This window comes from Rattus norvegicus, chromosome 5 (genome assembly GCF_021556685.1).
Source record: "Rattus norvegicus strain SHRSP/BbbUtx chromosome 5, alternate assembly SHRSP_T2T, whole genome shotgun sequence".
Lineage (NCBI taxonomy): Eukaryota > Metazoa > Chordata > Mammalia > Rodentia > Muridae > Rattus > Rattus norvegicus.
This window is the reverse complement of record NC_141538.1, coordinates 3,527,446-3,544,366: the sequence shown is the minus strand read 5'-3', so window position 1 is coordinate 3,544,366 and position 16,921 is coordinate 3,527,446. Positions and strand designations below refer to the sequence as shown.

General features: G+C 38.8%; 1 pseudogene; it reads left to right on the top strand.

Moving 5' to 3' along the window:
* Nucleotides 1–2,718: 2,718 nt before the first annotated feature.
* On the top strand, nucleotides 2,719–12,365 carry LOC148005569 (ATP synthase peripheral stalk subunit F6, mitochondrial pseudogene; annotated as a pseudogene).
* The last annotated feature ends 4,556 nt before the right edge of the window (nucleotides 12,366–16,921 follow it).

Genomic DNA, 16,921 nt, shown 5'->3' with positions numbered 1-16,921 from the left:
TCTAGAGCTTTTATGTGTGCTGTCAAGCTGGTGACATATACTCTCTCCTCTTTCTTTCTGCAGGCACTCAGAGCTATGAATTTTCCTCTTAGCACAGCTTTCATTGTGTCCCATAAGTTTGGGTATATTGTACCTTCATTTTCATTAAGTTCTAAGAAATCTTATTTTCTTTCTTTATTTCTTCCTCGACCAGGTTATCGTTGAGTAGAGCATTGTTCAACTTCCTCGTATATGTGGGCGTTCTTCACTTATTGTTTGTTATTGAAGAACAGCTTTAGTCCGTGGTGGTCTGATAGCACGCATGGGATTATTTCTATCTTTCTGTACCTGTTGAGGCCTGTTTTTTGACCAATTATGTGGTCAATTTTGGAGAAAGTACCATGAGGAGCTGAGAAGAATGTTTATCCTTTTGCTTTAGGATAGAGTGTTCTATAAATATCTGTTAAGTCCATTTGGTTCATGACTTCTCTTAGTCTGTCTACATCTGTGTTTAATTTCTGTTTCCATGACCTGTCCATTGATGAGAGTGGGGTGTTGAAATCTCCTCCTATTATTGTGTGAAGTGTAATGTTTGTTTTGAATTTTAGTAAGGTTTCTTTTACATATGTAGGTGTCCTTGTATTTGGGGCATAGATATTTAGGATTGAGAATTCATCTTGGTGGATTTTTTCCTTTGATGAATATGAAGTGTCCTTCCTTACCTTTTTTGATGACTTTTACTTGAAAATTGATGTTATTTAATATTAGAATGGCTGCTCCAGCTTGCTTCTTCCGACTATTTGCTTGGAAAGCTGTTTTCCAGGCTTTCACTCTGAGGTAGTGTCTGTCTTTGTCTCTGAGGTGTGTTTCCTGTAGGCAGCAGAATGTAGGGTCCTCATTGTGTATCCAGTTTGTTGATCTATGTCTTTTTATTGTCCTTTTCATTTTCTAAGCTACAAAGAACAAGGCGACATGCATCTCCACCTATCCCTTTTGCACTGGGGCTACTGTATAAATTCTAGAAGAAAGACAGTTTTCATTATTCTTAGGTATGCCCTGGTGACATCAACAGGCCCCAGTAAATAGTTCCAAACCCTGGTAACATAGAGTACCTCCTAGTCTCTTTGGGTCACAAAACAAGAAATACCATAACACATGGATGAAGGAAAAGGACTTATAGGGAGGGTGCTCAACATTAGCCAGATGGGGGTTCAGAGGGTGGGAAAGCAGTCATTATCCATTATGTGCATGTATGAAATGAATATAGAAGAAACTTGGTCGCATTAAGCAAATCTCAAAATAACCCTTGTCTCCAATACTATTACTGCTGAAAGGTTAGGTGTATGAGACGGATCTTCTGGTATTTTAAATATATGGTGAGGTCTTTGGGGCATACTTCTACTATAACAGTACAAATATATATATATGCCAAAATTGACTATAACAATTTACAAAAATACTATTTAAGAAATCTTTTAACAAATTATCATACTGTAAATTCAAAACGAAATCCTGCAATCTGTGGGGATTTAATTGAGGGAGAGGGTCAAAAAATAAAACATCTGCCTTTGGTTATCTTAACAAATTATTGGCATCACTTTGTGAAACATTAAATAGACGATTTATTGTTGTTTCATTTTGTTTTCTTTTCTCTTTATGTTTTCTTTCATAATCCTTTAAGTAAGCCCATAATTTTGTTTTGGGACCCATTTGTAGGTATTTTGGGCCACATGGAAGGTGCCATTTAGAAATCAATTTAGTATTCAATATATTATTTATAAATCCAGGAGGTGTTGCAGAGGAGTCGGCTTCAAAGAATCATGTGCTTACCTCAAATAGTGAGGATGGAAGTCTATATTGCAGATTCCACAAAACAAATAAATAAGCTGAGTGGGTATAGCAGCTCGCCTTTATAGTGGCAGTATGATGGTCCTTATACCATGGGTCTCAAGGAAAGAGTTTTAGCTTAGGTACATAAAATTGGTGAACTATGGGTTCAGCAAGCACACTTCAGAAAATTATGTACAGAGTAATCAATTAAAGTATCTTTTATGAGTTTTGAAATTCCATATGCTTCTGTACATAAATATTTATATGCAAGTATGACATACAAACAAGAATGTACATGAAACACAGAACATACTCAGAATAAAGAAAGGAAAGTAGTAAAAAAGGACAGAAGCAAAGACGGAAGAAATTAAAGGAAGGAATGATTAAAGAGCCATTACTACACTACCAAGGCTGCCATTCATTGTAAGGCTAAGTTCCGACTCTGCTGTCCTATTCTAACATTATTTTACTGTCTTACCTTTGAATCTCTGAAAAAGGTTCAACTGTGAGACAAGTGTTACGAGCATGCAAGGAAGACCAGGCTACAAACTCAGAAGAAATTACTCAATTTCATCTCAGTAGGTCAGATCCCTCCCTGACACTTTGTTGTATCACTGAGAGCAAACAAAAATTGCATCACCCATTGAAGTCCAGGACGTTTGGATTTGAAACAGGCATTGTGTGCAGTTTGTTCCAAGAGTATCCTAAGACGTTCTTTCTGTTTTACCTGACAGCATTGTGATTAATGGCTTTACTGTTGAAGTTTCTGGATCATTGAGTAAATTTTAAGGTCACAGGCACATTTTCACTCTGTCTTCAGAATATTTGTTCACTCTGTGCTCTCAACACCAAGCTCCAAATGAGCATCCCCTATGAAGGGTATGTTTCCATTTAGATGCCACAGTTACCATGGACACAAAAAATAAAGCCTTAGTCACCCCAGCTATCTCTCACCTTGTCTACCCTCACAAGGTAGCATCCCCTCTAGGGCTTCCCACTCGCCCGAAAAACCTCTTTCATGAGCTGATTTATGGATTAATGAATATGGTACATGTGGCACAAGTTTGTAGATTGGAGATCAAAATTCCTGTATCAAGAGAAAGACTGAATGGGCATGGCAACCTACCTGTTATTCAGACAGCATTGTACCCCAGGAACAAACTGACTTTCTTGACGAACTGGTTTTCCAGCAGCTCTGAGGTTCATTTTAAAACATTGCCTCAATGAATAAGTTACAAAGGAATCCAGGAACTCACACAATGTCTACCCTAATGAATGAATGAACATGAATATGTTTACCATCGCACATGGAAGACATACCTTCACACTCATGCAAAACACACACACACACACACACACACACACACACACCACAAAACAACACAAATCTATATACATAAGAAAAATTAAATACCTTTCACAGAAATTCATTCCCACACATGCTGAAAAGCCACAATCAATATTAAAAGATTCAAATATCCTAGTAAGAGCAGAGTAAACTGGGAGCTAGTAACAGACAAGTTCTCGGACAACTACAAGTCAATGGCAAGCAGTCAGCCAAGTATCTGTACACTTTACCTAGATTCTGAAGGAAAATACACAATTCAGCATGTCAGTGGTATGCAGGAATCCACTATCAAGTGGCAACCACTCAGCACACCTTGCAAGGGGGATCCTTGGATGTATGCAATGGGAGGTGCCTATAGAAGCTAAGATTGAAACACTTGTACATAGTAGTGAGGCAGAAAGTGGCACCACTAATAACCTCTCCACTACTAAGAATCAAATCATATGATCTTTAAGGAGACAAGAATGAATATATATGAAAATCCCCTAGAAAGTTAGTGCCCAGATGTTTTGTGCACAGGAGCACATGTTTTGCATTTTAGATGTCTTTACCACTGAAGTCAGAGGCTCAGAATAAACCAGGGTATCCTACTTCAATATGTATGGACTCATCTAATTTCAGCAAGTCTCAGATGGGAATGTGGACTTTCAGAAGAAAGAACCCATCCTCAGGACTACTCAACAGAAGCCCCATGATTTATATATTTCCAGGTCACTGGCACACTCTACAGTTCTCAATCTTAAGACTACAATAAGTACTCCCACCTCAGATTATAGGTTCTGCAGACCTCAGATTTGCTTGCTGAACACACTACTCCAAACTCCAATCCAACATCAATCAACTGACCCAGCTTCTGAAAACATGAACAAACATGGAAATATATTTTAATTACCACCTTGTTATATTTCCCTACATAAATTTATCTCCTTTTGCAGGCCATCAGCAATGTTACATAAATAAATAAAAGCAGGGCTGGGGAGAGAATTATATTTGTTCTGTAAAATACTTGCTGAGCAAGCATTAGGACCCCAGTTCAAACACAGAACCTCTGTTATAACAAAACAAAATGGGTGTTCAAGTACACACCTGTGACTCAAGTACTGAGGAGTAAGAGCCAGGCATATTCCTGTGGGTCACTTGCCAGATAGTCTGGTTGAACACCAAACCAGTTCTTAACTCTGTCTGAAAAAAAAAACTAAAAAAAAAACCAATAAGTGGTTTTCTCTTGAGGAAAGACAAATTTAAAGTTGCTCTCTGGCTTCTACACATATGTTCACATATACACATGCACTTAATACATATTTGTACCTACATACATGATTGGTAGCACAAAAGCCCTTTTACCTACATGTCTTCATGGAATCCAGGAGCATGCAGGGTAATTGACTCCATGGTAAGGACAAAGAACCTGGAAAGCTGGGGATTGATGTGATTAATAATCTGGTGATTTGCAATATCTGATACACCAGGCCATATCAAGCTTCGACAACCAGACTCAGAGATGAATAATATTCAAATAACTCTTACCTTATTTGGATTAACAGATGCACAGAAATTAGTAATATTCAAAATAACTCTTACGGTGTTTGGATTAACAGGAACCCTCTCATACTCCCTCAACAAGGATTAGATGTAGATAATAACCCAAACAACTTTTAAGCTATCTCCATGAATGAAGCCATGCCACGTCCTTTCTTATGTCACTAAGCTAATAGAGGCAGTCGATGGAAAGAATCCATCTTCTTTGAAGAAATAAATATTTGAGTTAAATGTCATTGCAATTGTGCCTTCATGTGCACTGGAGATTGTGTAACACCAGGAAACTTTTCCCCCAAATTATATGGTATTTAAATATATGAGAATAAAGTGCATGATATCAGACTCCCAAAATTTGATCCTGCAAGTCAGGCTAAAGTTAGTTTTCAGTCTGAGCTCTTTATAGATCTATTCTCTTCCTGCCATGGCACCTGCAGGAATCACCTCAATGCATATACATTTAATAAATAATAAATGAGTAAGAAAAATAAATATTTTGGCTTCTCTACAACAGCCCAGAGAGCACAATTCAACTGCACAATGACTACAAGACCTGTTCCTTTCTTTCACTTTGTCATTTGAAGTAGTAATAGGTGGAATTACGTACTGCCTCTGCTAAAGTGGATACTTCTAGTTTCTTTGGAAAGTTAGTTATAGCAAAGAATATTCTGCTGGAACACACAGGTAAAGGAATATTTATCTGGAACATATATGTTAGAGAATGTTTTCCTGAAGCAGACACAAGTGAAAATATGATTTGATATAGCAAACACATGATAGAACCTTGGAAATAAGGAGTATAAATAGGGACCCACAACACTGGGAATTGAGCACTGAGCATTTATTTGATTTGCTGCACCTCACTATTCTTTGCTAACAATACACGTGCATTGGTTCACCTTACCTAGCATTGCTAATTTCAACTTGTAATAAGCAGCCATTAAGAGAAACTCTCCAAATAACTGCTTATGGGGTTCCTATGGTGGCTTGCTACTTCCACAATCTCCCCTTATTTTGGTCAGTGAGCCCATCAGTTTCTTTAGAATTGAACTCTAGCTGTCTGGTGTCTGCCTGCTTGAGGAGAGGACTATAGATACCAATTTATGCCTGCTGTCTGCCTGCCTAGAGGACTGATTTTCAGCTGTTGAGTTCTGTTTGATGTTCCCTACAGGACTGAACAGCTGCCAAAGAAGATAGAGCTTGCCCTCAAAGAACTATTGCAAAACAGGCTCATTGTATCCTAACAACTTTTCCAATACTTCTGTTTGGTGTGGGGCTAGAGGAGAGCTAGAATCCTTATAAAAAGAAGATTTAAAAAAAATGGCATGCTACCCAATGCACTTTGTTGAACAATCAGCACCTATGTACTAGGTTACTGGTAATTACTATTAGTGTAACTGTGCTGATATTAATGGTTAAATAAATATCATAATGTTCACCATATCCTTCTTTTGAGCACTGGATAGGATAAGATGCTTTTCACTGTAAAAGGCAGATTTGAGAAGCCAAATTTGTCATTCTGTGATGTGGAAGGACCCAGCTGTTCCTTTTTGTCTCATGGTGAACTCTGTAGAAGAGGCAGAGGTAGAGTGCCCCAAGACTGTCTGCCTATTGCATGGGTTGATAAATATCCTGAACTTATCCCCTCCCTTCTAATTGTCTCTTTTGTCTTTCCAATGCATACAATGTTAGCATCAAACCTGCAGTATTGTCAACTATCCAAGTGAACCAGCTGTTCATTTTATTGCTGTGAACAAATACTTGATATAGACAATTTAGAGGAAGAAGTGCTTATCCTTCCTAGAAATCCAAGGGGATAATCCCATCACAGAAGCTGGAAAGAGATCAACTTGTCATATTGCATCAACAGTCAAGAAACTAAGTCAGAACACAGTGTGCATCTGCTCTTTGATGGCTATTCATGATTGTCAACTTGACTATACATGAACTAAACTATAATCCGGTAATGGAAGGTACATCTGTGAGAAATTTTCTGCTTGGTTTCAAGTGGTTGAATCTGCTTCTAGTCTAGACATTTTAGGTGGAAAGACTACAGGATTTTGATTCAAATCTTGAAGTAGAAAGATTATCTTTCAATCTAGGACATAACTATTAATGGAAGGCTATATAATGAGATCAAACAATGAAGGTTTTGTTATTTGCCTGTTTCCTCCACCTTTTAAGTTCATTGATTTCTTCACTGACACTGGATCCCAATTTTTCTGGATTCCATCATATACTGAAGTGTTGGACCCTCTTGGGGACCCTCAGTGTTTACCCACTGCTGAGCCTTTCTGATGCATTTGAAAGCCCTTTCTCTTTAGAAAGGAACATCCTGAACTTTCTGTTTGGGCCTGGGCTGTAACACCTGGGCTTTAACATCTTTGATGTCAGTTCTTGGTTTCAGTTTCTGTTTTCCTGCTGAGAATGTAAACTCATTTTTCCACTGTGCTTCCTGAGATTTTTCACCCAGTGAATTTGGGTTATATGTACTGTGAAGGTCAGTAAAGCATTGGCATTCTCTTAGCACAAATGATCAGAGTCTCTGCCTTTTCTTAAAATTAACCAGGCCTACTCCTGATTCTCGGTACTGTGGCCACTTTGGCGCCATTACTTAAGACCACCTGAAACATCCAACTTTGTGCAACTAAGAAACTATTACATTTTTGTACTTTCTATAGCCATTGTGGGATTAGTTGGACTCTAGATTGTAAGCCGTTCCAATACATTAGCTTTACATGGAGAGAAAGGTTCATTCTACAAGTTCTGTGACCCTAAATTACCATAACTAATATACATTATAACCCCTCTCTCAATACAAGATCTACTACAGATTTCACAACCTTCCAGAATAGATCAACCAACTCAGAAACAAGTATTCAAGCCTGAGGGCTGTCTTAGGATTTTACTTCTGAGAGCAAACAACATGACTAAGCTAACTTTTGTTGGGACATTTTGTAAGGGTGCCAGCTTCCAGATTCAGAGAATCAGTCCATTATCATTAAGACAGGAGAATAGGAATGCCCAGGTAGCCATGGCACAAGAGAAGAAAAAAGTGCAACATCTTGTTCTATAGCCAAAAAGAACAAGACTGTCATCCTCAGGGAGCTAAGATGAAGCTCTCAAACCCAAGCCAATAATGACACACTTCCTCCAACAGGGTCACAACTCCAAAGACTGCCACTTTCTGGGCCAAACAAACACATTTTTTGCCCTAGTCCACATAGGCTTCTTTAATTATATGAGTATATGGAGGTCATACCTAAACATAGCATAATGTAAATTATATTTAGTCTAACTACAAGAGTCCCCAGAGTATTTATCAGTCTCATCAATATTAAAAGTCAAAAGATCAAAGTCTTTTCTGAGATTCATTCAATTACATAAGTTTAGTTGCCTTTAAAGTAAAAATCAAAAATTAGATGATGTATGCTATGTACATCAAATAATCTCATAGTGAATAAATACTGGGAAAAAGCCTCTCTGGATAAACTCTAAACTCTGCATCCCCATGTCTGATGTCAAAACCATGTTCAAAATTAGAAATTTGGACATTTTTTGTTGACTGCACAACAATTATTTTTGTGAGCTTCCATTCCTGGTTAGCAGCTTTCCTCAACAGATATACCATTGCTTCCCTTCTCAAATATTATGGGGTCTCCAAGGCACATTAAATGTTACAGCTTCAAGTTGTAAGTCTGTGATGCACATATCTATTCTCTGATTGACTTCCCCTTGCTGCTGTTGTTTCTGTTCATCATCTCATGGTACTGGCATCTCCAATTCACTGTAGTTTTCCACAGCAACTATAATTTATCAATAACCTCTCACAGGCTTTCTTCATGGAAACCCTCTTTAACTCATTTGCACGTTCCCTTCAGTTTTTGGCAATCAACTGAAACTGAGACTGTATCTTTACCAATGATACTCCCTGGAATCTCACAGTGCCAAGTCTCAGCTACTCTCCATTTTCTCTTTATACCTTCAAAGCCACCACCACCAGGATGAATCTTATAAATTACCAACTCCACTGTCATCATGAGGTAAAAGCTTGGCTGTCTCTGGAGCACAGCTTCATTGTGATCTCAGAAAATACTTTCCAGATTTTCTCACAGGGATGATGATGTCTTCCTAATCACAGTTAATTTCTTAGTTCAAGCTGACATCAATTGTCACAGGAATCCCTTATATTGTTGACTCTAAATCCAGATCCACATGGCTGAATCTATAGAATTATGATGCTTTCTGCAACTAGAACATGACCCTCTTTTCTTACTGCATTATTAGCAGCTTTATGTTTTTCATTTATTTCACTTCCTAAAATTTGCTATCCTAGAACTTGCTCTATAATTAACCTTAATCGCAGAGATCTGCATGTCTCCATCTCCTGATTGCTGGGATGAAAACATGTACCACAGGCCAGAATTTCAGTGTTTCTCTACTTGAACATGGTGTAAAGAAGGCAGGCCTAGGAATCAAGAGATCTGCTTGCCTCAGTCTCCTGGTATTAAAGTGTGTTCCATCATGCATGGAACAAAGTTTAGCTTGGTGAGGTCTGGCCCAAAAATTATCACTCTCTTAATACATTTATCTCATTGAATAGAAGTCAAGTCAATTTCACTTGAACCAAACATATTATATGTTTTTTTTCCTTTTTCAAATTGCTATTTTTCACTAAAATGCTCTTCATGGGACGAAACCAGAGGCTGATAGACCTGAGAGCAGAGGGAAGACAAACTCTTCTTCTCTGAGTGACTCCCCTACAGTCCTCAAGACACACAAATCAAGGAGAAGTCTGGGACAGGACTCTTCTTGTTTTTGCCTGCATCCAGAACTGAGTGGTCACACAGCTCTCAGAACACAGATATGGCTATTAATAAACAGGTCTACAGGAGTGCTGACACGCAGGCTTACAAGAAGATCAAGACACTAACAGAGAGAACAACACAGCCTAACACCAGAGACAACCTGGTGGTGAAAGGCAAGTGTAGGAAGCTAAGAAAAGAAACCAAGACTATTTCATACCACTAGAGCTCTGTTCTCCCTCCAAAGCAAATACTGAATATCCAAAAAACACTGGAAAAACATGGTTAAGATTTAACATCACACCTCATAATGATGATAGAGGACTTTAAGAAGGACATAAAAAACTCCCTTAAAGAAATAAAGGAAAACAGAGGTAAACACTTAGATGCCCTTAAAGAAGAAACACAAACATCCCTTAAAGAATTACAGGAAAACACAACCAAACAGGTAAAGGAATTTAACAAAACAACCCAAGATTTAAAAACAGATATATAAATGATAAACAAATACAAAGGAAGAGAACCCTGGAGATAGAAATCCTAAGAAAGAGATAAGGAGTCATAGATGCAAGAATCACACATAATATAAGAGATAGAAGAGAGATTCTGAGGGCAGAAGATACCATAGAAAACATGGACACAACTGCCAAAAAAAAAAACCCAGTAAATTGCAAAAAGCTCCTAACTAAAATCATCCAGAAAATCAAGGACACAATGAGAAGATCAAACAAGAATAAGAAGTATAGAAGAGAGTCAAGACTACCAAATTAAAAGTCTGCTAAATATCTTCAACAAAATTATACATGGAAAATTCCCTAACTTAAAGAAAGAGATAGCCCACAAACATAAAAGAAGCCTATAGAACTCCAAATAGATTGGACCATAAAAGAAATTCCTCCTGTCACATAATAGTCCAAACACCAAATGCACAAAACAAAGAATATTAAAAGCAGTAAAGGAAAAAGGTTAAGTAACATATATAGGCAGACTTATCATAATTAACCAGACTTCTCACCAGAGACTGATCCTGGGCAGAAGTCATATAGACTCTAAGAGAACTCAAATGCCAGACCAGGCTACAGTATCCAGCAAACCTCTCAATCAACATTCATGGAGAAACCAAGATATTCCATAAAAAAAACAAGGTTACACAATAACTTTCCAGAAATTCAGCCCTACAAAAAATAATAGAGAGAAAGCTCTAACCGAAGGAGAGAAATTTCAACCGGGGACAAGAAAGAAATTTATTTTCTTGCATCAAGCCTAAAGAAAGTGAGACACAAACATAGTTACACCTCAAACAACAAAAATAACAGGAAACAACAATTATTTTTCCTTACTAGCTCTTAACATCAAAGGACTCAATTTCCCAATAGAGAGAAATAGACTAATAGACTGGATACTTAAAGAGGACCCAGCGTTTTGCTGCATAAGGAAAACACACCTCAGTGACAAAGACAGCCACTACCCCAGAGTAAAAGACTAGAGAACAATTTTCTCAGCAAATGGTCCTAAGAAACAAGTTGGGGTAGCCATTCTAATATCAAACAAAATCGACTTTCCATTAAAAGTTTTCAAAAAGAAGAGGAAGAATTTCATATTCATCAAAGGAAAAATTTACTGAGAAGTACTCTCAAATCTGAGTCCCTCTGTTCCAAATGCAAGGACACCTACATTCATAAAATGAACCTTACTAAAGCACAAAGCACACATTGCACACCACACAATAATAGTAGAAGATTTCAATACCCCTCCTCTCATCAATGGACAGATCATGGAAGCAAAAAGTAAAGAGAGACATAGAGAAACTAACAAATTTTCCGCCAAATGGATTTAACATATATGTTTAGCACACTTCGTCCTAAAACAAAAGAATATAGCTTCTTCTCAGCACCTCCTGGTACCTTCTCCATAATTGACCATAAAATCAGTCACAAAACAGGCATAAACAAACACAAGAAGATGTAAATGATCCCATGTATCATATCATCTTACTACAGACAAAGGCTGTCTCTTCAATAACAACAAAAGCACAGAAAGCCCATATACACATGGAAGTTGAACAATGTTCTACTCAATGATAGCTTTGTCAAGGAAGAAATAAAAAAAGAGAAATGAAATTAAGAACTTTTTAGAATATAATGAAAATGTAGGTACAAGATTCCCAAAATTATGGGATACAATGAAAGCAATGCTAAGAGGAAAACTAATAACTCTGAGTGCTTCCAAAAAGAAACTAGAGGGAGCATACATTAACAACTTGACAGCACCCATAAAAGCTCTAGAAAAAAAAGAATCAAATACACTGATTTAGGAAATAATTAAACTCAGGGCTGAAATCAACCAAGTGAAAACAAAAAAGAACTAAACAAATTAACAACAAAACTAGGAGCTGGTTGTTTGAGAAAATCAACATGACAGATTAACCCTTAACCAGACTAACCAGAGGGCACAGAGAATGTATTCAGATTAACAAAATGAAAGGGAGGAGTTGAACAGTAGTGGCAGTGGTGACTCTAACAACTTGGGACTCAGTACAAGTAGAACAGACTAAACCAAGATCGTTTCTAGGATCTTCAGGCTCTCCTCTGTCCTTTGTTCAGTAGTCTCTGTGCAATTGAGGAGGAACATTGGTGTTACAGCTGTGGTGTTTAATAAGGAACTTGATCCTGTACAGAAACTTCATGGACAAGATTAAAGAGGTCAAAACAAAGCAACAGACATCTGGAGGACCTGTTGATACTGGCCCAGAGTATCACCAATATCTGGACAGAGAGCTTTTTAACCTTAAACAAATGTTGGTAAAGGAGAGATACTTCATCTTTGAGTATCCCAAATTTGAAGTCATTGACAAACCCCAGTCTTGAGGAACATATACCATGTGGCAATTTCTAATAAATTAGTAGTAAAACTAACCTAAAATATTCAAATAAACATTCACTTTACAGTTAAGAAATGAAAAGGGAGACATAACAGCAGAATCTGAGAAAATTTACAAAATCATCAGATCCTACTAAAAAAGCCAATAATCAACAAAACTGGAAAATCTGGATCAAGTGGAAAATATTCTAGACAGATACCTCATATCAATTTAAATCAGGATCAAATAAACCATCTAAACATTCCCATAACTTCTAAAGAAATAAAAGAAGTTACTAAAAGTCTCTCAACTGAAAAATACCCAGGATAAGATGGGTTCAGTGCAGCATTCTATCATAACTCCATCGAAGACCTTATACCAATACCGTCCAAACTATACCACAGAATAGAAGAAATAGAAGAAACACTACACAATTTATTTTCTGAAGCCACAATTATGCTTATAACTAAAACACCCAAAGACCCAACAAAGAGCAAGAATTGCAAACCAGTTTCCGTTATGAATATCGATGCAAAAATATTCAATAAAATTCTTGCAAACCAAACCCAAAAACAATTCAAAACAATCATCCATCATGATCAAGCTGGCTTCATCCCAGGGATGCAGGGATGGTTTAATATACAGAAATCCATAAACATAATCCACTATGTAAATGAAATCAAAGAAAAAAAGAAAGATAATTATTTCATTCGATTCTGAGAAAGCATTTGACAAAATTCAACACCACTTCATGATAAAAGTCCTGGAAAGATTAGGAATTCAACATCCAAATCAAAACATAATAAAAGCGATATACAGCAAAACAGTAGCTAATATCAAGGTAAATGGAGAGAAACTTGAAGCAATCCCACTATAATCAGGGAATAGACAAGACTGAACACTTTCTCCCTACTTATTCAATATAGTACTCAAAGTCCAGTCAGAGCAATCAGACAGCAAATTGAGGTCAAACTGACACAAATTGGAAAGGAGGAAGTCAATATATAACCATTAGGAGATGATATGATAGTATATTTAATTGACCCAATGATTCTGAAAAGAGAATTATACGAATTCTAGGTTTAGAAATATAAAATTAAAAGAATAAACCCCAAAAGGCCACAGACCCAGGGCTAAGCCCTGCAGCCCGGACTAGCAGGCCATAAAGATAAAGGAGCACAGGAAACACTGTCCAGGCAGGACTGGCAAGCCATAAAGAAAAGGAATGCAAGAACCAGCCTGAGTTAATGGGACTGATTCATGGGACGTCTGGCAGGAAGACATCTCCCCCCAGCTCACTCAGGGCCATCCTCCAGACCCTGATAAGCCCCTGACTTCTAACACGTACTCTTTCTGCTTTGTTCTCACTGCTATGTTTGTATGAGCCAATTGTATGTAACCACGCCAAAACCCCCTAGCCTTCTCTATATAGCCCTCTGACTTTTGAGTTTCGGGGCTGACACCTCTGTCTCCTGCGTGGGATATGTGTCAGCCCGGAGATCTCTGTAATAGGTCTCCGTAATAAACCTTGCCTTTGCTTATTACATCCAAAATGGTCTCTCTGTGTCTGGGGTCTGTGATTTCCCAAGACTTGAGTAAGGGTCTCTCTGCATGGGATCTTTCATAAATGGGGGCTCGTCCGGGATCTGCCGACCACCCCAGACTCTGAAGATGCCTTGGAGGTGAGTTGGATGTTTGTCTGAGTGTTTCTCTGTGAGCGGCGCCGCAATTGTCAGTCTGTGTCTGTCTCTGTTTTGGTTCCGCCGTGTGTGTATATGTGTGTGTCTTGGTACCAGTGAAGTCTCACTCTGGTACTTAGAGAGTGGACGTGGAGTCTCAATCTGTGTCTGTGCTAAGAGGGTGGATGTGTATTCCTGCCCTGTGCTAAGAGGGCAGATGTGTGTTCCTACCTTGTGCTAAGAGGGTGGATGTGTATTCCTGCCCTGTGCTAGGAGAGTAGATGTGTATCCCCACTCAGTGCAGCTGCCTTTGTGGTTCATGAGGACCCTCTGGCTGCGGAAGTGGGGGACTCCCCGTGGCCCACAGGCTGCAGCCCCTGGAAGACGTTCCACGGGCGGAGAACAGTTGGAAGAGCCCGGCTGTGGGCAGTCAGGAGGACCTGACTGTGGTTTTCTGCAACAAAGGAGACAGAGTGCTCCTTAGTGTCTGCTGTCTGTGTTCTGTTTCTGTGTTTGGTGTTCTTTTTCTTTGCCATGGGGCAGACTGTGATAACCCCTTTGTCTTTGATGGTAGACCATTGGACGGATGTTAGGACAAGAGGACACTCTGAAATCCTGTTGGGAGGTGGAATCAGATGGTCCATCTCATCCCAAAAGCAGCTAAGGTTAAGCTGCAGTTTGGGCCAGGTACTGAAGGTACCAGACATCTGTGAAAATTGGTTATAGGATGCTTTGTCTTGGTCTTGTTTGTCTGGTTTGTTTTCTGTGGTATTGTCGAGTGTCTTTTTGGCTTTTGTTTTGTTTTTGAATTTAGACTGACGACTGTGTTTAAAATCTTGGACTGACGACTGTGTTTGAAATCATGAAACTGTTTGCTTTGTTCGTCAAAGAGTTTTACTTGGTCCTCTTGGTGCTTAAGTTAAAAGTTAAAAATAATTTGCTTGAGAGAAATTTTCTGCCAGGGAGTTTTGTCTTTCTCTCTTGAGCCTCCTCCCCAAGGAGAGAGGCCCCTCCCTTTACTCCCCTTGAGCAGCCTAGCTGCTGTTAACAGTTGTGTAAACAGACATTAACAAAAACCTTGAGGACAAAACCGCTCGTAAATAAAAAAGTTCCCCAGATTAGGCCTCAGGTATGAAACAAGTATAGTGAGTAAAAAACTTAATTTTATAGACCCCGCTCTAGTGGCGGTGTGTTGGTTGATAGCCAACGTAAATTTTTTAAAAAAACATAGTGTTTTATCTGTGCTTGTGCTCCCAACACACAGTAGAGGGGAGCGAAATTAGCTGCAGAGCTGCTGCAGCGAGCATGGGGACTTCTCAAGTCTCACCCAATTTTTCTGGCTCTTCAGGAGCTGTTTAAAAGGAAAAGGCTTAAGGTAAAAAGAAACACTACAGAGAGATTTCTTAGTGAATTACTACACCTTGGTTCACGATCTCTGGGAATCTCATGGTGGACAGCTGAGATAAGCTAGAAAAGGATTTAAATTTTGCTTGGGAGCAAGGAATCTTAAAGGCGGAGTTTCAGCCGATATGGCACTTAGTGCGTAGCTGCCTAAAAGATCAGAAATGCTGTCAACAGGCTATAAGAAAGGGACAGGCTGTGTTAGAAATGCTACAGGAAGAATAATCTAAAAAGGCTGAGAGTGAGGTGGGGGAGGACTCTAAAGAAGACAAGAACAAGAAAGAAATTTCTGCTTTTAGTGGCCAGACCTTCAACTCTTGCTCACAGAAAGAGAGTGCTCATTAACAAAAGTTCTTTAGGGAGCCTGCCTTATCTGCTGGCCCTATTCCAAGAGAGGAGTCAGTCTCCAGCATTAAATTACTTTTCTCACTGGTCATCATTAGCATGGAGAATGCCTTTGATCCTATCCCCACTGCAGCCAGTTCCTGCCCCTGTGGTTGAAATGTCCCAGGTTGGGGGACAGAGAAGCCCCTAAAATAGTTTCAAAAAATCTACAACAAACTGTAAAGAACTTTGTTGTGTTTTGCCAGTCAGAATTTAGAATTCAGGCTTTGGCTGTGGCCAAGGTCAGGATTAATATTTTCTTTTCCATGGGCCCTTAGCCCACTGAGACAGTTTGGTGAAGGACTACTACTGCAGTCCTGATATTCTGAGACATGGAGAGAGCTATAGTTTTTTTTTTATTAAAGGTTGGTACTATAGTATTAACAATCTCTTTATTAGATATAAGAGACAAGAAGCCCCAGGTGAACTGGTTACAATTCTTTTGTCAGCTGCTTAGTATCTAACATTCAGGTTCTAACCATCTCTCCATCCTTTTGTTATTAGTTCTTACTAGAAGCCTAGTGCCATTTAGAGGATGGGTCTCTTGAGCGATAAAGCCACTGAGCTGGCACTAAAGGAAGGTACTCCTTAAGGGAAAATCTAAGTCCAGAGAGACAGCCGATAACAGATAGGGTGCCTCTCTGCTCACTTTTCTGTTTCACAGACACAAGGCCTTTTTGTCCCAAGAAAGCCTCCTGACTTAGCTGTGTGACTAAATGCTATTTGCCCTCTTCAGTGGACCTCTATTCTCAAGATTCTCTTGTTTTCTCACCATCCCATTTGAGACGCTTGTTAGTAACTGTCACAGGTCTTCTTTACCACCGAGGAAAGACAGAATCCTACTAGAGGCCAGAAAAAATGTTCCAGACATGGATAGAAGGCCCTCACTTCTGCCTGCTCTCTTCAGATGCCTGAAGGTAGGGAGTGCTCCAGGTCTGCTAGCAGACTCCAAGGGTGGGTCTCTGAGGGACTGAAAAATGCCCCACCAATCTGGCTAAGATAAGGAAAAGATATGAAGAAAAAGTTACAGAAATTTAAAGGGTTAAGCTAAGTCACTGAGAGAGTTATTATATGTTGCTGAGAGTTATTATAAGTTACA